We start from the raw sequence: 21,494 nt of genomic DNA, 5'->3' as shown, positions 1-21,494 counted from the left end.
AGCGCACAGGGTGGGGGGGGGGCGCGATGCGTGTTGCGACGTGCAATGTGACGCGAAACTGACTAGGGGTAGGCAGGAGAGGCTCCTGTCTGGCGCACCCCAATCGTTGCGCCCTAGGCAGCTACCTCTTCTGACTATCCCTAGTTCCGGCCCTGGTTTAGCAGCAAAAATCACCATTTGCAAAGTTTTTCACAAGACTGCTCCAAAAATTCGGCGAGTGAGGAAAAATTGTGGCCTCATCAAAAAAGATACAGTCATGTCAAAAATGTTGTACATGTCAAGAAAGTTACACAGTAGCCGCATTTCTCTCACGAAAACGGCGTAAGCAAAATGGGATAGATTCGCTCATCTTGCTATGGCTTGAGCCTTTTAGGGATACAGATTTTGCAGTGGGGGACATTATTATGTTAAGATTCTTTGGAAAAACATTGAAGCATGGGGGGAAATGGCACATTTTTCCATTTGTTTTTGCACTTTGCAGTCAAACTCATTTTAGCTTTGCTGTTTAGTGGGTTATGCAAAATGATTCTATATTTGGTATTAAAAGCTACCGTAAAAGGGGTGCTATGTTATAAATAATCATTATTTAACATAGAAGTACTGTTTTCTGCTGGAGTTGGAAAGCTGATTCTGCCAATATTTTAACATAAACCAGTGCAATCTGGCTGCTGGTTATTTGGATCCCTTGTCATGCAGCCCCTGCGCTTATAGCTCCAGGGCTTTCCTTTACTGATTTACACAACTTTACATATATGTCCTTTTGTGATGTTTTTAATTTAACTGTTCCAAAAATTGTAACAAAATAAAAGATCCAGGCAGATAATGTACATAATGGCACAAATTGGAATTATGTGCTTCAGTGCAATTTGACATCACATAACAATATTTTTCTACCCCATTGATATCTCTGAGGCAATAATGGCAGCATCACGATGAGATCCTCCTGCTGTATCGCAACTGCTAATTTAATGTTTATACTGTCTAGTCCTTCTCTTACTTGAATACAAAAGCAATATGTTTTAAAATCTTTAGATCAAATTTCCTTTCTGGCATAAAAATGACTGCTATTTTCATTATCTACAAAAATGTAATATATTTAGTTGTTTTACCACTTTGTAACATATTTCTTTTGTAGTGTATTTTTATATATGTTGTATTTCTAACACCATAACAAAGCCAGTTTATAGAATCTCTATGAAAAATTAATGTTTTTCTGATAAAAACTGACACTACAATGAGATTATCTGTTGATTTAGTGAATTTTTCATCTGAACTAGCAAGCCGTTACTTGTTTTTCTCTTGATGAGTAGCAATGGTATAGGATCAGATTGGAGCGGGATGATCAGTATAAAAAATTGTGTTGCTATGTGACCCGTTCGATCACTTTTTTTAAGCAGGTCAACCATCACTAAAAGGCAGGGGGCTAAACTCTTTCCTTATGATCATTTTGTCAATATTAGCAAATATCATGCAAGTGGCACTTTTGTCCTGACCTTTTCTAAAATGACTCATTTGTATTGGATATGGTATGATGCCAAGTACAGTGTAACACAAGACAGCATATAGTATTCTGCATGTCTAGACAACATAGTATTTTCCCTTACACACAACCCTTTCACACATGTAACAGCCAACGCCATTTAGTCTCCTTCACCACAATTGTCTGGTCAGCTGTAGCTAGCAGTTCACTGTATATGAATCCTGGACTGCCACAACTATATTAAACTTACCTTTACAGTGACATGGCAGATAGGATATATATATATATATATATATATATATTGTGATCATCTTTTTATATAACGCAAATTCATGTTTTCTAAACTTGCCTGGGAAAAAATAACCCTCAGCTGCTAGCAAATAAAAAACTTGAATCAGAAAAACTCAATTGCATTAAGTCACTGAAAACATTAGTTTTTTTACTGCTCCAGCCATGCAGCACCATTGAAGCAACACCTCCTTCCCAGGCATACAGTGGGGAACCAATAATGGAGTGCTTCAGCAAACAAACAAATTCACCCACACCTCCAAAAGTCATTGGGTTAAAATATAATTTTTACTGCTAATGAGTAGTTAAAAACATTTAAGACCACAGGCACATTGGCTCCAAACGCTTCTCAAGCCTTTCAGACCCACTGGGCCCTTAATTAGAAGTATTCTAAAGAATCCATTAGCATATATTAAAAGAAATGCAGTCACATGTTTAAAAACAACTAATAATCAGCCAGTGCACTTTATACAATCAATATAAGAACAGATAGATGTCAAAATCCAATCAGATAGTACCCCAAAGTGCAGTATAGGGTTTTCAATGAAAGCTATTTATATCCTATATGTTAGTCAAAACAAACAGTGTCGGACTGGGACCCCAGGGGCCCACCAGAAAACCTTAGACCCTAGGCCCACTCTCCAAACTATTTTTCCTCCTTTCCTCACCCAACCTCTTTATTCTCCTATTATTTTTAATTACATGCTAGCATCTATTTTTCCTCTCTGTTCCCATTCAGAAATAGCAAATGACCATGAAACAGGCCAAATGTTAAGGAGCAGGAGGGCCCACTGACACCTGGGCCCACCGGGAGTTTTCCTGGTATCCTGGTAGGCCAGTCCAACACTGAAAACAAATAGTGTTCTAGTTTGTAGGGGAAGTCTGGAAGTCTTATGAATTTTTACTAGCTAGAACCCCCTATGGTTTGATTAATTTTCCATGATTAAAAGTGATCCATATTAACCCATTTAAGTTTTTTCTATTTATGCTGCTGATTGCTTTAGTAGAAATTTTGTTCTGCCAACTATGATGGTAATCCAATCCCAGAAGCAGAGCTGGCAACCCTGTCAATCAGTCTTCTTAAATCTGCGCAATGCCATGTCTTACAGGCATAAAAGACCTCCTCCAAGAACAAGCACAGATACCTTATGGATAAAGAATTAGAAGCTGAGCGTGAGCATAGACAGACCTATGGGCAGGGTCAGCAACAGAACAGGCGTTAAATTCTCAGGCAGAATGTCAAGTCACAGACAATAATTTAGGCGCAGAATAACATACAGCATATAGCTTGGAAATGTTCGTCAGAAAACCAAATCAGAGAGCAAACCTGTATAAAGTTAGCATGGCAGATGGGAAATACATCTCTTGACAAATGTATATATAATAGTCAGTTTGCCAAAAAATAATCAACATCTGGGAGTCAACACAATGCAAGTGGAAATGTAAAAAAAGCAATTTTATATATTTTATATATTTATATAGGAATACAAGAGTCATATACATATCATCAAAGTATCTTTATTAAAGAAACATTGTTTTTATCTAAAAAAAACCAACAATTGCAGGAAAATGGAAGGAGTACACCTCCCCACCTTCTCTCAATAGGTTTCAGAATTCATACAAGTGAACTCTAAAACCTTATATACAAAACAAGGGAAGTCCAAAAAATATTAGAAAATATGGGATAAATGGTTGAAGTGGGCAGCATAAAAAAGGAATATACTACATTTATAGCAAAGGGGTTAGATTAACAGCGCTTGCTGTACTCTGGATAGTTTATGTGATAAACTTCATGTGAGCTGTTGATAAATTCATTTTTCACTTAGCAACACTGAGAGTTTTTGGTACTTGATTATTGTCATATCCAAAACTTAAGGGCTGATTCACTAAGGTGCGCTATTTATAGCATGTGTTAAAATTTTTCGCGACTTAACGCACGATTCACTAAAAGGATATTTGCGTTAATTTAGACGCGATGCTGTTTGCATTATTTAAGTCGCGAAGACTATTTTCGTGCGGTATTTGATGCAACGCGCGCTAATTAACGTGAGCAGCAGGTGGATGCTCCTTGTCTCTGCTCCACTCCCCACAATGTGATCCTGAAATTGAAGGGGAAACCTTTAGTGAGGAGGTATGTGCGAAAGGGTCACACGTATGTGGCAGCGACGTGGCCTTGTTCTCAGATGAGGAGCCGGCCAACATTCCCCATCAGCAGCAGCTCCAACCCAGGCCAGAACAGCTAATGTGGTCCCCCAGGAGCCTGAGAAAGATAGGTTCCACAAATAACTAATGAGGCATAATAAAAATTTAATGAAAAAGTTGGACACACTGCATGTTGACTTGTGTCTGGCCACTAACGCCTACAATGCCAGTCAGGCACGCCAAGCTGCACACGAGGCTGCCATGTTAAGCCTGCAAGAGCATGGGTAGCCAGCATCTCCTGAAATAAAATAAGATGTAATAAGATGCTGCAAACAAATAAGCTGCTTCCAGTCTCCCTTTGTCAAAACACGACCCTTTTGCAACACATGTGACAGTGTGAGACTGATAGGTGACACTACAAGTAGCTGCTTTGTCTCTCTCAGTGGCAAAAGAGGGCACTTTTCAAATTGCAAAACAAGCTTATGGCAGGCAGGGCCTGGTTTGACAGTGGGAGACAGAAAGCAAATGTGGGCAAGTTGTGCTAGACATGACACAGATACTTACCTAACAGCCACCCGTGAGGCATTTGTCCTGTCTCGAAAGGATCGTATAGTGCAGACTACCTTAGGATGTAAGCATCGTGAGAGGAGCCGGGGAACCCAGACACGATGCTCAGGATGTTCATCTGTGCATCACACACCACTTGCATATTGAAGGAGTGGTCTTGGGGGGGGGGGTTTAACGCCACATGGGTGCAATCATTTGCACCCAACACATTGTTGATGCCACTTACCCCATAAAACTGCCTTTTCACGGTGTTCCGCTCATTCTGATTTTTGGGGAACGAGATGAAATTCCCAGACACCAAGCGAATGGCATCCAGGATCTGGCCAAGGCACCATGAAAAGGTAGGCTGTGACACCCCCCCCCGTACCCTCTGTGAAACCCCCCCAACCCTCTGAAAACTGCCAGTGGCCAAAAAGTGCAGGGAGCACAGGAGTTTGACCATTCCGGGTACGGCACGGCTTCTGCGAGTCAGTGGCTGCAGGGAAGGCTCAAGCAGCTCATAAAGCTGGATATTGCCACTCTATTGAGCCTGTAGCACCTGACCACTTCATCCTCACTTAAGCCCTCTAAAGTGGCCCTTTCGCAAAAAAAGCGAGGCCGCATGACTCTGGAAGGCTCAGGGACTTGCTGTTCCTCCTCCAAATCAAGCAAAAATACGTACACATTCGCGGGCTAATTAATGCATTTAACACTTTAGGTGCTTTTGTGAATCATGCGTTAGTATTCTTTTCATTGACTAATTACCGCATTGCATTGCTATTTAGCGCACGCAATATGAGACTTAACGCATGCTATAATACTTTAGCAAATCGCACGTTTTTTTCGCGACAATTTTAATGCAAAAAAGCATGCAATAAGCGTTATCGCACCCTAGTTAATCAACCCTTTAGTGTCTTGATGCCTACACCCATTTCTTTAGGCACAAGTTTGCTGACTTCACCTACAAAGGTGGTGGTAGCCAGGGTTTCTCTGCATCAGTAGGTGCACTGTACACAAACCACAAAAGGAGGTGATAGCGGTGCGAAGCAAAACTATATGAAGGTGCAACGTGGACTTTGGGGCAATTACCTATAAGAAATGCCATTTTTTACAACTGACATAGGTTATTATTATTAACATTATTATTAACATTTATTTATAAAACGCTTACAATCTACAAGGAGAAAGGCTTGAGACACAAGTTGTGGGAATGGGCAAGACCAGAGTTGTGAGAGGTGTGACACAGGTTATTGCTTTAAGCAGCACACTGAGGTCATGTTAAACTAAATTAGGGTAAGCTTCTCTAAATAAATGTGTTTTTAGAGATCTTTTGAAGAAAGAGAGATTGAGAGAAAGTCTGACAGATTGTGGGAGCAAATTCCAGAGAAGGGGGGCAGCCCTTGCAAAGTCTTAAATGCGAGCGTGTGAGGAGGGAATGAGAGAGGAGTTGAGGAGCAGGTCAGTAGAGAATGACAAGTAGGTTGGATGGTATCTAGAGATAAGTTCAGAGATGTAGGGTGGGGCAGAGTTATGGACTGCTTTGAATGTGAGAGTCATTAGTTTGAATTTTATCCTGGATGGTAGGGGAAGCCAGTGCAGGGATTGGCAGAGTGGCACGGCAGAGGAGGAGCAGTTGGAGAGGTGTATGAGCCTGGCAGCAGTATTCATTATGGACTGGAGTGGGGACAGTCTTTGGAGGGGAAGGCCAATTAACAGGGAGTTACAGTAGTCCATGCGAGATATTATAAGAGAATGAATAAGAATTTTGGCAGCATCTTGGGTGATAAATGATCGTATTTTGGAAATATTTATTAGGTGAAAGTGACATGATTTGATAAGTGACTGCATATGAGGAGTGAAGGACAGGGCAGAATCAAGGATAACCCCAAGGCACCGGGCCTGGGAAGATGGGGTGATGGTAGAATTGTTAACCTTTATAGATACCTCGGGAACAATGTGGGTGTTGGATGGGGGAAAGAGAACCAATTCAGTCTTAGAGAGGTTTAATTTAAGGTAACGTGGGGACATCCAAGTGGAAATAGCGGGCAGGCAGGAAGAGACATGAGTTAGAAGCTCTGGGTTGAGATTAGGAGAGGAAAGATAGATCTGAGTATCATCAGCATAGAGGTGATACTGAAAGCCAAAATAATTGATTCATTTGCTAATTGAGGAGGTATAGAGAGAAAATAGTAAGATACTGCATTGTAGTTTTATTTTAAAGGTTCACTTTACACAATTTCATGTTTCTGTGATAGCTATGAGAAGGATTATGGGTAAATGAAAGGACACAGAGTGATGTAATCAGTGGGTATATCCAAAGTATCCACTGATCCAACAGGCTTACTGGTGATGCCTATTAGATTAACTGACATCAGCGCCCTGGATACAGATTCCTATATGTTATTATAAAGGAAAATTACTAAAGGTATGATAGGGTCTCAGTGTATCCCAGAGGTTTCAGTTTTTTTGGGTTTAAGGCCTCCATCTGTTGGTTAGGCTTCCCCTTAGCATGCAACAAGGTTTAAGATATACTGTACAAAACACCATTTATTAATCTGATGTTCCAAAAATATGTAGGGCACCAAATAAAAATGCATCCTAAATTTCACACTTCTTGACCTACAAGCTCGGGTTTTAGTTGTGGCTAAGAGAGTGAAATAGGCATTGTTTGTTTCTACCAGGCCTTCTAGCTGCCCCTAGTGCCCTTCTTTCCAAACCCAGCATCAGGCCCACACTTTGGGTGATTATGATTAAGGGGGTAAAACCCCAAACACATAAAGCTTTAAAAATCGGATGTTTTTAAGCTGGGCAAATAAAGAAACATTTGTATTGGAAGCTTGGCTGCTGTTCAGCACAATTTTTTTGGATGCAAAGTTTGAGAACACTTGAGAATTTGCATCTTCTTACAATTAGTTATAGTGAGGGCTTGAGTAACTTGTATATAACATTTTTCACACCTCGGGAACCACTGGTGTAGCCAAACAAATCAATAGGCATTTTCTCTAAACCCCCTACACTACCACTTACTGTATATTCTTTGTCATCTGCAATTTATCCAACATCAATCTCCCTTTCTATTTAGAACTTGTAGCTGAAAAAGGTTTGTTTGTCCACATTTGTGAAATTATTCTCAAGTGTCAAAGTGTTAAAATGTAACTTGCTAAAATTGTTTCACACATCTCCAGTCTCTGCATAGTGCAACATCTATTAATGCTATCTGAAAATGAATTTGTGGTTTTAATAATCACACTTTTTAAATATCTATGTCAATGAAACTGATGTTTAATATCTCCTATAGAAAACTATGCTAATTGCTAAGGTTTCAGAGGTAAAGGTCATTTAAGTACAACTTGCTAGAACATTTTTGTATTCTCTGTGGAACAAAAACAAGAGCAAAGCGAATCAATTGCTAATTAAGCTCAGAGAAAAATGAAAAATACAGTAACTTATTGAAAATAAAACGACACATGAAATTTTCCTAGAACAGCGTCCTTTCAGTGATTTAATGGAGTGTATCAACTGTGTATTTATATTTACCTTTACATAGTATTTATACAGAATACCAGTGAATACAGACATTTAAAATAAAGAAGTGTTTACCCAGTACTAGTGCTGGGCGGTATACCGGTTTAACCGGTATACCGGTTTTTAAAAAAAAAACGGTATGAGTTTTAAACATACCGCTATACCGGTATGCGCGCCTCCTGCTGTTTTTCTCCTATTACTTCCGGGTTGCGCCCGTGCGTACGTGACGTCGGCGCGCATGTGACGTCAGCGCGCACGCGATGTCGCTAGGACGCATCGTTGGAGCTGGAGGAACCACAAGTTGGGTAAGTTCTGCTGGGGGGTTGTGGCTGGGGTTGGGGTTGGGGGGGCTGTGGCTGGGGTTGGGGGGGCTGGGGAGGGGTTGTGGCTGGGGGGGGGTTGTGGCTGGGGGGGTTGTGGCTGGGGGGGTTGTGGCTGGGGGGGGTTGTGGCTGGGGTTGGGGGGGCTGGGGGCTGGGGGGGGTTGTGGCTGGGGTTGGGGGGGCTGGGGGGGGTTGTGGCTGGGGTTGGGGGGGGCTGGGGGGGTTGTGGCTGGGGTTGGGGGGGGCTGGGGTTGGTGTTGGGGGGGTGGGGGGCCACCAATATTTATTATTTATTTTTTTATTTATATACCGTCAAATACCGTGATACCGATATAATTTTGAAAAATACCGTGATAAAAATTTTTGGTCATACCGCCCAGCTCTACCCAGTACTACAGGTTTGTAACATGGGTGTTTAATTAAATATTTCCTTTCAACAAGGTGGTGTAGGTGAGAATGTAAATAGTAATTAAAAGTTGCAATATTGCACATGGTACATTAGCACATGCCATTCTGTTGTATAAGACATAACTTGAATGCATATTTTCTCTATGCAGAGTTCAAGCATGTTGGAGCATAGTGAGCATAGTGAACTTATGTGCTGTCATCCTCTTTCTGCATGAAAACATATGAAACAATGTCTGTGTGAAATGAAAATCATAGGTTTTCAATAAGGTTACCATATGATCTGAAAAAAAATGGTACATGTCTAACAAATGCAAGCGCTTTGCTGCATGGCAGATGCAATGAATGCAGCCCTTCTATCTGTATTTTCTAGGTGTGTTCCTGATTTTCCAAGTGATCTGGTAACCTTGGTTTGCAAAATCTTAGTCATAAACTGACTCTGTGCACATAAATGTTAGTATGTGGGTCATATTCCAAAAACAATGATTGAAATTATATGTGAAATAAAAAAGATGGGTAAATTCAAATTTTTTTTGCTTACAAAACCTTATGTATAATCTTACATTAGCCATCATTCAGCAGAAAGTACATGGCAGGAAGATGAAACTATATAGACTTATGGGGAGTGGCTGGTACGCCAAACAAGTTTGTTGCCTACCAGCAACTTAGCAAAAGTAAACCAGGTACCTCAGACCAAAGAACAGACTTTTTCAAAATCCATTCCACTACTAAGAAACAGACTACAGTGGCCAAGACCATGGATGTGCCCGACCCATACTCCAGCAATGCCCCTTGCCCCAAAAAGGACTTACAGGAACTGAAACAATTTTTATGTGGCTTTAAGGCAGGCATACAATCTAAAATTTGGTGCTCCCTGACAGAAATTACCAGTGAACTCTCCTCCATGGACCAACGGCAGGCTCCAGGCAGTGACGCAAGACCAAGAGGCCACTCAAGAGAGATTGGTTAACTCGCAAGCGCAGATACAGGATCTACAGATACAGCTTTGCCATACAAATGGGGCTTTCCATTTAAACTTGTATACACTCAGTATGGCCTGAAATACACGGTCAGAGACCCAGGAGATATGGAAGAAGCCCTCAAATACATGGAGGATGCCCAGCAGGACCCCTAAAGATGTAGCAAGGGAAGGGAAGCCCTGAGAGGTGGCTCGCAATCCTAGCTGTCGAACCAAGCTTATCGACTGGACTCCCAATTTTCCCACCTTAAACTCTCCCCCCACACACACCGACAGGGGCCTGTTAGCCAGGCATCTGCTCCTTATAGCCGGTGGCAAGGGGCGAACTTCCCTGATTGGTTGTTTGGCCTTAGACTCTAACCAGGATTTTTTTTATACATTCCAATGTTGTAAATGTGTGTGTTATATTTTCTTATGCTCACTGTTATGGACACTGTTTCCTAATTTTAGAATGTAATTGAGGGAAGGGCTTACCTGAACTTTCTTAGCATCACCTCATTCCATGCAACCTCTAGAGATTCACATAACCCAGGGGTGGGCAAACTTTTTGGCTCAAGGGCCACATTTACTCACCCCCAGGCCGGGCCGGACCGGGCCAGGGCGGGCAGGGCCAGCGTTACGCCCCCCTTCGTCTCTTTAATTCCGGCCCACCAATGACACCAAGTCTAGTGTGATGAGACTTGGCGTCGGCGGCGGGCCGGATTAAAAAGGCCAAGGGGCCGGATGTGGCCCGCGGGCCGTAGTTTGCCCACCCCTGACATAACCTGTGCCTCTACAGTGGGATACCTTGATATTTTCTGCACCAAGAGACCTTTATCCTTGCCTTAGTTTTTTATTTATATTGTCTTCCTCCCTTAGTTTGAATTTTTCCCTCCCCTAAAATGCTAGGGGACCTAGCCAAGCAAGGCTCCCACCTCATTCAACCTCAAGATCATCTCCCATAAAACAAGAGAACATAAAATGAACTTCAATAATATCCTACACAACAACCTTGACAGAAGTAGAGAAATTTTTAAAGCAAAACACTCCCCAGGTATCTTTTGCCACACCTGGCTAAACATTTTTAAACACCTAGCTGGAGTGAAAAGCACTTTATGTAGAGAGACTTTATGTAGTACTCCAAAGTACATAACTCCTACTCCCACAATGATTTTTTATTTGCAAACTCCACTCAAGTATCTAGTGAGTGCTTAGCCAGTCTGGTCAGACAATTGGATGATAGAGGCTATCTTTGAAGGTTTGAGACTTTGAAGACTTGAAGGAGGAAGGCGAGAACAGGCCCCTAATCCAGAGCACTGAACCCGCATCAACAAGCTTAGGGCAGACAGCTTCTGTCAGTCAAAGCCTTATGCTCTGCGTGGAATCCAACAATTGTATTGCCCCCTATCAGAATTAGCTCTATGGGACTGCTTTCAGAGGGGACATGAAACAGGGCTGTCCCCTCTCACCCCTCATATGCACCCTGTCATTAGAGTACCTAGCAAATGGCATCCATAAGAACCCACAAATAAGGGGAATAAAGCTAGGAGTAGACTATGAAATTGGTCTATACACTGATGGCATCCCGCTCACCATTATCTTTCCTCAAACCTCCCACACTTTTGACCAGTTTAGCTCCATTTCAGGGTTTAAAATATATAGTTCCAAATGCACATATTGCCCCCTCTTGCTGCTTCTCTAAGGACAGGAGGGTGCTGGGAGCACTGCTCCCGACTACCTCCCTCAACCTCAGACTCTGGGACAAATACAGAGAGATTGCACCTTTCCCCATAAAAGACATGCTCCTTCTTAGACAATGCACACTTAACCTCAGGCTCTTACTTGAAAGCATTCCTGCTCTGGATCCAATCAAACTCCTATCTGTGCACTACCCTAGACCCAGGCAAGGAGGTCTGTTCCTTTCAGGAAATTAAAATGATAAAACAAGCTTCCAGGTCCCAAACCACCAATTCTTCAGGTACTTGCAGATTTGCAACTACAACCAAAACCATGTTCCAGCCCCAGCAACAGTCTAGTCATCTAACTCTCTACTATACAATATTCTTTCAGAAGAAAACATGACACTGACCCAGCCCTACATGATAAAATGTGAATCTGATCTCCAGCATGGAATTGCCTCTAAGGCATGGCAAACTACTTGGGCAGAGCTAGTAAGACCTTGGTCTGTGTTACAATAACAAAAAAGGCCTATATAGTGCTTTACAGGTGATACTATACCCCTTCCAGACCCAGTTCCAGACCCAGCTTATCCTGGGGAAACTGCATTCCCCTTTGCTTTGCAGACTGTGGGGAGAGTGGCACTTTTTCCACATATGGTAAACATGCAAAGTGGTCATGGAATTTTGGAAGATGGTAGCTAATATGCTTTCAGCCATCTTTAAACTCAAAATTGACACAGAACCCCATGCCTACCTCCTGGGCACACCCAGTTAAGTCACTCAAATTCCCAGCAAAAATGCTCAGAGCTGCCAATTGAAAAATGAACTCACCTCCCACACAGCAGGCACTAGATGCCAAGGTGAAATGGATTAGATCAATGGAAGACATAAGGGCAGAACTACAGGGTAAAAGATATGACTATGAGCTGCAGTGGATACCCTGAGCAGAGCATGAACGAAAACAGCTGGGAACTATAGCAGTAGTGCCAATAACTGTCCCTCCCTCCATTTTAACTTTTCTTTTTTGTTCATGCTTCATCTTACAGCTTACGATTAACACATGTCAAACAGTGTAACACAGCGTGTATGTACCTACATGAATTGTGGAAAACTACATCTGCCTCACTAATATGTTATATTATCTGATTTGAATGTATATGGCTGTTACCTGTCCTCAGATTTTTTACTTTATTGTTTCATTGTACAAAATATTTATGAAAAATCAATAAACTTTAAATAATAAAAAAATAAATAAATAGACTTGAGCATTTGTGTTGTTATCATTACAGTAACACTATAGAGATATAGATGTGGGGGTTGACAGTGGAATCCTATGTACAACAACTCCTCCTTTTCTTTACAAAGCACATATGAATGTATTTATACAAACAGCTTGTACAGAATGGATTTCTGCAGTCTCTTGGAAATTCTCTACCCTGCAGTGGTCTATATTTTTGCTCAGAATGGTCACAAAGTAAGTTTTATTTTCTCTGATCAAAAATGTGACCTGCTGACATTAACAAACATTACAGGCTGTGCAATTCCTTCCTCAGCATGCACAATGAACGCTGCATTCATTTATATAATTGATACAATGCAGTACAACATAGTTTTCCACACTCAATGTAATTTCCAAGTATACCCATTTATATACTATACAGACGTGAAGTATGTGATATAAAACTCAGCAGATGCACTGCACTCTTCAGTAGTAAATGCATGCACCTGAGCGCAACACGATAAATATACATCTCAAAGGGAAACTTTTAGCTTTTAGTGGTAATCACTGAATATTTTAACATAAGAAAAGGTTACAGAGACTTGCAGTACATTTGTAAAATCAACTTTTAAAACTATAAAGAAGTAGAAATCTGTAACATCGCTAAACCATAAATTAAACAGATGCTTTTTTTACAGGGCTTATATGGGATCTTAAAGGAGCAGGCATTGGTGAAAATCACAACAGTTCTACGCAGACAGTACTAAATATAAGATTCTAACTGCAGGACCCATCTACATATCAACAATATTTATATAGAAATAAAATCCCTGTGAAGAACTTACTACATGTCGTTGACAAAGGAAGAGGTCTGATTTTCCATCTTAAAAAATCCACCTTCACAAGGAGGGGTTGCCATTAATCCCAGCAATTCTTGCTGTTCCAAAACACAGGTGTAACATAGTTGAGTAAATTTTAAACTAAATTAACTTCTCTTGCTTTTGGAAGGGATTTGTGGAATTTTGCCTTAGTTGACCATAAGTCCTGTATAGCTGTCAGCTTGCTTTGCTATCCAGATTTACCATTGCCCAGATCTGGTGGTAGTTTTTCTATGTACATCTCAGGTAAATGTGATGAAGCAACTGAAACACAGAGGTAAGCATCTCACAGACGTATGGAACATATCCAATATCTAGGGGGACACCACTGAAATAGCGACAATAGCAAGGGTCCTCATTCTTTTTTTTTTTTGCTTTATTTCAGATGTCTCAAATCTAAGATGGTTCTTCAGTGTTCCTATTCACTTAAAATGGTAAATGTTTGTTCCAGTTAAGGTGCTTTTAAGGCCCAAATCCAAGGAACTGTCAGTAACAATTATTTGTGTCTTCTTTTCCTATGTAACCTGGTTGGAGTTTGATATTAACTCAGCCAGACAGCAGGTAATGGTGATGTTGTCCCACAGAGGATTGCCATACTTGCCTTGGGCGCTAAAGCTCCTTGACGCAGTTCTAAGGAGTACAAGCACAACTTGTAGCAAGATTATTACATGACAGTGATTAGAACCTTCTGTAAATCTGGAAATAAAGTGGATAACGAACTGACATGAAATTGTATAGTTCTGATGACCAAAAAGATAGTATTCACCCTACAATTTGAACACATTTTGTGGTGAAAAAATAGCAACTAATAAGATTTTTGATTTCTAATTGAAAAAACAAATTTGTGATAGACAAATGAAAAGAAAAAGACTTTGTAAAGAAGTCTTAATTATTTAAAGATTAGTGTCAACAAGTGTCAACACCCACTTTTTGCCTAATGAAAGAAAACATAATTCCAATCAACTTTCCAACGTGAATTTATTGGAAATTTTTTGTGCTGTAAAAGTTGTTTGTAAATGTAATTGCTACTGAAAGCAGCATTTGCTAAACTCCTGGTTGTTACTTTTTAAACAATATAGCAAAAGCCAGACTCCTCCAGCAAGTCAGGTCTGTCACCCTGCTGACTTGTGTTACATTGTTTCAAACGCCAGGGCTACCAAGGCAGAGAGTGGAAAGGACAGACAAACACTACTTCTAATATCAGTTATATATACAAATAAATCAAAAACCATTGCAAATTTGTAATGAATGTATAGAATTATGTTTTCTTTCACTAGGTATTGGGTTGAGGTTCCTCAGTGTAATGAAATACTGATTTACCAAAAATGTATTTTGGTCCAGAAGAGAAAAGCAGCTAGCATATTGCAAGTTGGCATTTATTCACACACACCTCTAAAATGAAAACTGCTTAAATTTAATACAGTACTGTATTGTATAAGATGAAAGACAACTGACATGGGGCTAGGATTTAGATACTGTATGCTGGGAGTAAGTTTAAAGCATAGTTTTTGCCTGAACTTTTAAGTGCCTACAGCAAATTTAAAATAAAATACTTCATTTTTCACTGTTCATTTTATGATTTATAGTTTTAAAAGGCAAATTAAGATGTTTAATTGAAAAATCTCTTTCATTTATACATATTCACAGTGCTATTCAAATACTGTGCAAGTAATTATAAATTTGATTGCTTGCCTCATAAACAGTGGGCAATGTTTGTGTTCATAATTTACCTTGCTACCCTGCCTGTGTCAGATAAGCAAGCCAGCAAACCGGTATGTGAGGGGCAACAAAAGTTCCATGAACATCCATGAACACACCTTGTATTTACTGCTTATTCAAGCCAATTTATATACACAAGGCTCACCCTTTAGCAACTGGTTACATTGTGGGCCCAAGTATTTTTTATAATTTCTTTATAAATTAGTCTTTAGTCACCAGAATATCTGGTGTAAGAAAGAACTTAGAAATGCAGTAAGGAATGTTTTAGAATCTGAAAATCAGATTTCCTATACAAACAAGAGTTGTTTCTTCTACAGTCTGAATAACCAGGTACAGGTATTGGATCTGTTATCTGGAAACACATTATCCAGAAAGCACCATATTATGGTAAGGTCATCTTCCATTTGAATAATAATAATAATAATAATAATAATAAAAAAAGATTTCCTTTTTCTCTGTACCTTGTGCTTGAGCCTATCTAAGATATAGTTAATCTTTACTGGAGGCCAAACAACCCTACTGGATTTAATTAATGTTTGTGTTTTTTAGTAGACTTTAAGTATGGAAATCAAAATTATCGAAAAGACCCCTTATCTGGTAAACCGGAGCATTCTGGAAAAAAGGTCCAGTACATGTAAAGCCATATTTAGCCCACCATTTGTGCACCCAGTTGGGGGAAGATGAGCTCAATCAGCAACATGACTAAACAAGCAGATTCCTCTGGTCTGTATTGAATATTGTGGTGTGTATGACTTAGACTAAAAAATGTCAATATTTATAGGTGAAAAATGTAAAGCTAAGAGGAAGCCACAGCTGTGTTACTTTGGAAAAACAGCACGGTAACAAAAACGGTAACATTTTATCTACCACTATAAAACAGGTCTACTTAATATTAGGGTGCATTCATGTCAGCATTGCTAGTTGTCCTGAATTTGTAGATGTTGAGGTCTGTATGTGTGAGAAAGGAGGAGGAATGATAAGAAATTCAGAGGATGCCCAGCAATTCTCACTTAACTGGGTTTTTCTCAGACAGTAGATTACATTCATTAGGCAGCTAGAGGGAATTTAGCATTCTCAAGGGGTGAATCCTACACTTTAATCAGTGTGTGTTAGGGGATGGAAAGAACAAATGTAATGCAGGTAAAACGAGGTAGCGATTGGGAGGGAAATAATGAAGAGCAACGAACAGAAGGGAAAAAGATAACTACAGTGAGAGATGCCAGGGGCTTGCTGACAAGGATGGCAGTTCTTCTCTAGGCAAAAACAACTTTTATTAAACACATGGTGGGTGGTCACTTGTCCACCATGGAAACGAGAAACTAAAAAAGTTAGAAATAAGACCATGTAAAGAAAACTATCGTCAGCTAATTCAGAATTTGTTCAAATCCACATTTAGCAATTTTCTTTTGTTTGTGTGCAGCTTGTATAAATATTTAAATGGCACAATGTTAGGTAAACATTCTTATCTCTCTTGCACTGCTTTTTACCTGCTTCTGGCAGCAACAAAAGTGCAGCTTCATTACAGGTACTGGTGGAATTAGTGGCACAGAAGAGAAAAATATAAATACCTATCAAAATAGCCATTTTTTAAATAAGTAGGCAAATTTGATAATTTCATGTAATGTATAATGGTGTGCATTCTGTCATTTTGCACCATAAAAAAACTGCAAAAATAACATATCGTTGACTGTTCTCAACACTTGACAAGAATGGTTTTTCAGAGAACTGGGCTGTTAATTATGTTTTCTATAGTCTTCCTTATAAGGAATACATTCATTTTCAATATACAAAATTATTTGGAAACCATTATTTCCATTCTCAATTAGTTTATTCAGCCACAAGAGTTCTAGCAAGATTGACACTGATGCTGGGTGATCAGTCCTGGCTATCAGATTTTCAATTCATCCCAAAGGGATGTTGGGTTGAGGTCAGGATTCTGTGTAGGTCAGATTTTTCCACTTCCATCTAAGCAAACTATTACTATACAGACCTCACATTGTATATGAATAGTGAAACAAAAGCCTTTCTCAAACTGTTGCCACAAAGTAGGAAAGCATGGATTTAACACAAATTACATTGTACACTATAGCCTTTAGGTTTGCTTTCACTTAAACCATTGTGCCTAGCCCAAATCATAGCAAACAGCTTGAGGACCAAAATTTCTGCTGCAAGAAAATGTATTATTGGCATTATGCAGTAAGGCAGGTAGTGTTCTCCTAGCATTTGAGGAAAGCCATAGTATTGCCCCATATCCTGTGTATCTTCAGCACCACAATAACATTTGTAATTACCTCACTGCAATAAAATAGGTATAATTTTGTTCATGTTCTCCTACCTAAAATGCAATTATTTCACTTAGGAAGCATGCTTCACACTACATTAAAGGGCACATTTATCCGAATTTCGGGTGTTTTAAAAAGTACGATTGGCAAAAATTCGGAGTAAATGTGATCATTTCTGATGTGCGTTAATTGAGCAAAAATTGGTATCATGGTTGTACAAAAATATTGTGGTTCGATCCTAATGATCCGAATGATCGTAAACGGCGCAAAAAACTTTCTGACTTCAATGCATAATTTTGGAAGCCTCCCATAGGACTCAATGGCACTCTGCAGCTCCGAAACTTTAGTCGTTGTGACAAATACGATTTTGTTACACAAATTGCCAAAAAGCACAAAAAAGTTGGGTACTTTTATGAAAATTTTGCAGAAAATAAGCAGTTCTAAAAGTTGGAAAAAATAAAAAATTTTCTCATTGTACTAATTCGTACTTCATAGTCTACTCTATTTGGCCATTGGCGGATTGTTTCGTGAAACGGATGAAAAAATTTGAGGTGGAAAAATTTGCCGCACGTTCAAAAATTGTCGCCTGCGTCAAAAAAGAATAGTCGCGGGCGTCAAAAGAATAGCTGCGGGCGACAAAAGAATAGCTGTGCGACAAAATAATAGCCGCGGGCGACAATTTTTTTTGCCGCACAACATTTTCGCTGGAAGAGATTCGCCCATCACTACCCATTAGTCTTGACTTTTGGTGTTTTGCAAACATATAATGAATGGAAACCACAAGTTGCTATAGCTTATTTTTTTTTTTTAGCATGAAATACTAGTTATAGGCATTTAGTATAGGCCCAGAAAAATGTTATGTTACTATAAGAGGTGTTAAACTGCACCATTGCAGTTACCCACATCAAACAATTAGATATTTGCTTTTATTTTCTAACTAGCAGCTGCAGTCTGGACAAATCAAAATGCTGGTTCCACAGTTATTACAGTGGAAAATTCTACATTCAGTATGTTGGTCACACCACATATTCTGCAGTTACTGAAAATGTGGAGAGGGATACACCTGTGAGTATTCATATTTTGCAGTGTGTTTGCTGATTTAACCCTGTGACTCTTCAAGATAAGTCCTTCTGCAATCTAACTCAATAGCATGGGGACTTTTATACTGTGCCCAAGCTAAATTGCTCCATATTGTGTGGTCAGCTTTAGTACAAAGGGAAACGTTAGCATAGATCAGCATAGTCCTAACATCTCCAACTGACAGAAAACCTAGGAAAATATTCCCTTCTCTATTCTTCACATACTGTTACTAGATGAGCAATCACAAACTGATTCTAGTGATGAGATTCTGGTTGATTGGATGTGAATCAAAGTGTGAAACTAGGTGATCAGAAATAAAAGGAGTGCATCTTTTGGCGAATCATCCTGACCTGTATGAATTCTGAATGAACCCAAACTTCTATGTTCCTCTCTAGCTTTAAATTATAGTAGTGACTAATGATAGAGTAAATTGTATTGCAACAAGATTATTCTGCATTAATTTATTTTTGTTCCAGGGTTATGTAGGTGTAAAGGTGGCCATACACTGTAAGATTTGCTTGTTTGGCGAGGTCGTCAAACGAGCACATTTTTCACCTGATAGGCCAACCTTGGGTGTGCGATAGCCTGCTAATGCAATTTTTTGGCCCTAGGGCATTGCAATGAAGGGGATAGAAAAAGTTAGAGCGAGGACAGCATGAACAAGCCATTGCGGTCCCAATCCGTTGAAGACAAGCCTGTCTGATCAACATCTGCCCAATTTTTGGCCAGATATCAGTCGGGGAGGCCTGTCGGAGGGTCCAATACATAGGCAGATAAGCTGCTGAGTCAGCCTTAAGGACCAAAATCATCATCTGAAATATGCCTGTGTAAGGTCACCTTTAGTCTGTTAGCTTGATGCACCCCTATTTTGAGCTTGAGCATTATAATATGCTCAATCATTTTTGAAAGTATTCCAGATTTTATATGTATATGTGACTTTTCAGTAGGCCACAAGTCTTTGGTTTGCAATTAATTAAAAATTATTTTTAAAGCATTGATTTTCTGACCAGGCAAAGCCCTGTCACAATTAGGAACAAGCATTGTTTTGTAAGTATGTGCTATACTGATGTCAGTCTCACAATGTGATAGAGTAAGAGGTGCAGAATAAATGCACTTGAGGAAGTGACATTAGTGCACTGGCAGTCCCCATAGTTCTATTGCAGTCCCCATAGTTCTATTGCAGTCAACATTTGTGTATATGAGATGCCATTGTTTTGTCAGTTGCTACATTTATGTCTGCTTCAGGCTGCCAAATTTATTTCTGTTAAGCCCATGTTGATGTGCTAGACCCCATTATGTAATAAAATCACTTTTAGTGCAGGTGCAGTAATAGCAGCCAATAGGGCTCATTTCTCTCCACAAGTGTGGTTGCACGTCTGCACAACTTGATGCCAGATGAATTTGCATGCAACTGAGTCCAATTTGCGCTGAGATTTGCGCAGTTGTTTTATTTTGAGAAACCGAACACACTGCCCAGCGATACTGACTTGAATTCTATCTGGGAACTTGCTGTATGGAAAAATCCCAAAACACGCTCTATCCTGCAATGAACTGGTCACAAGATAGGTGTAAAAAGGTGTGAGCTTTTAGTGCTAAATTAACCACAACTTTAGTGAATGTATTTTTTTTAATATAGCACACAGTCCAGTGTGTCATTCATATTTCCATTTTTGTGGTCATTTGTGTGTCATTCATATTTCCATTTTTAAGTTATCTATAGTGCAAGGTAGAAGCTGATTATTGAAACAGCACAAAAATACCGGCACAACAGGACTTAACAATATTAATAATATTAAGTCCTTTTGTGCCGGTATTTTTGTGCTGTTTGGATCGTGGTGGAGAGTGCCGAAGTCTCTCCTAATACTGTGCACCAGGCGGAACAGAGTGGAAAGGCCAGGGTGTGCTGGTGAGTGTGGATTGGCAGAAGCTGATTATTGGACATTTTGTTAAAACCACAATATTTAGGAAAGATTTGTGGTTTGGCAGTTAAGAGTAGAAATACAAATTTGTCAGTTTTGAATTATACAGAATTTGTTCTTTCTACAAATAAAAATATGAGGTTTTGTGAATGTACTTTAAAGCAAGGGGCATCTGTCAAGCATAAACTGATTTATGAACGCTAGAAAATTGCACAAATGCAGCTGCCAATTGCATCAATCAGCAATTGTTTTGAACACTGCGTTGTAAGTTTAATATACAAGCAAAGATCTGGCTAGTTGCTACTGGTAACTGCACTTGGGCAGTTTAGCACCTATGCTGGTAAATCAGCCATTGCAAGGTTTGTTTGCAGTGGCAGAATAAAAATACTCTATTAACAATCTGGGGTCTCTAAAAGCAACATATAGGAGGAATAGTGCTGTATAGATGACATTTGTGTTGAAATGTGGATTTAAAAATAAACACTGTATTTGAGAAATATAATACTTTGGGATAATTAATATTGTAGAGTTAAATTGTGGTGCTAAATTATGGAGTTAATGTAATAGACTGCCGTTTATCTGCCGTTTATTTTGGAGTCCTATTTAGACAAAGAAAACTCTTTAAACTGATTTCCTTATTCTTTGTGATAAGAAAACAGTACAGGTATGGGACCTGTTATCCGGAATGATTGGGACCTGGGGTTTTCTGGATAAAGGATCTTTCCATAATTGGGAAAGTCTACTAACAAATCATTTAAAGATTAAATAAACCCAATAGGATTGTTCTGTATCCAAGGATTAATTATATCTTAGTACTGCCTTATTATTAAAGAGGAAAAAAAAATCATTTTTCAAAATTAGAATTATTTGCTTATAATGGAGTCTATGGGAGATGGCCTACCCATATTTCAGAACATTCTGGATAATGGGTTTCTGGATAATGGATTCCATACCTTTAATTTGTACTTGATGGTAACTAAGCTGCATGAGTACATATTGGTGACAATACAATCCTTTTGTTTTTTTAATGTTTAAATGTTAAAAGACCCCTT

Source organism: Xenopus tropicalis, chromosome 7, assembly GCF_000004195.4.
Source record: "Xenopus tropicalis strain Nigerian chromosome 7, UCB_Xtro_10.0, whole genome shotgun sequence".
Classification (NCBI taxonomy): domain Eukaryota; kingdom Metazoa; phylum Chordata; class Amphibia; order Anura; family Pipidae; genus Xenopus; species Xenopus tropicalis.
The sequence above is the reverse complement of the archived record's forward strand: the minus strand, read 5'-3'. Positions refer to the sequence as shown.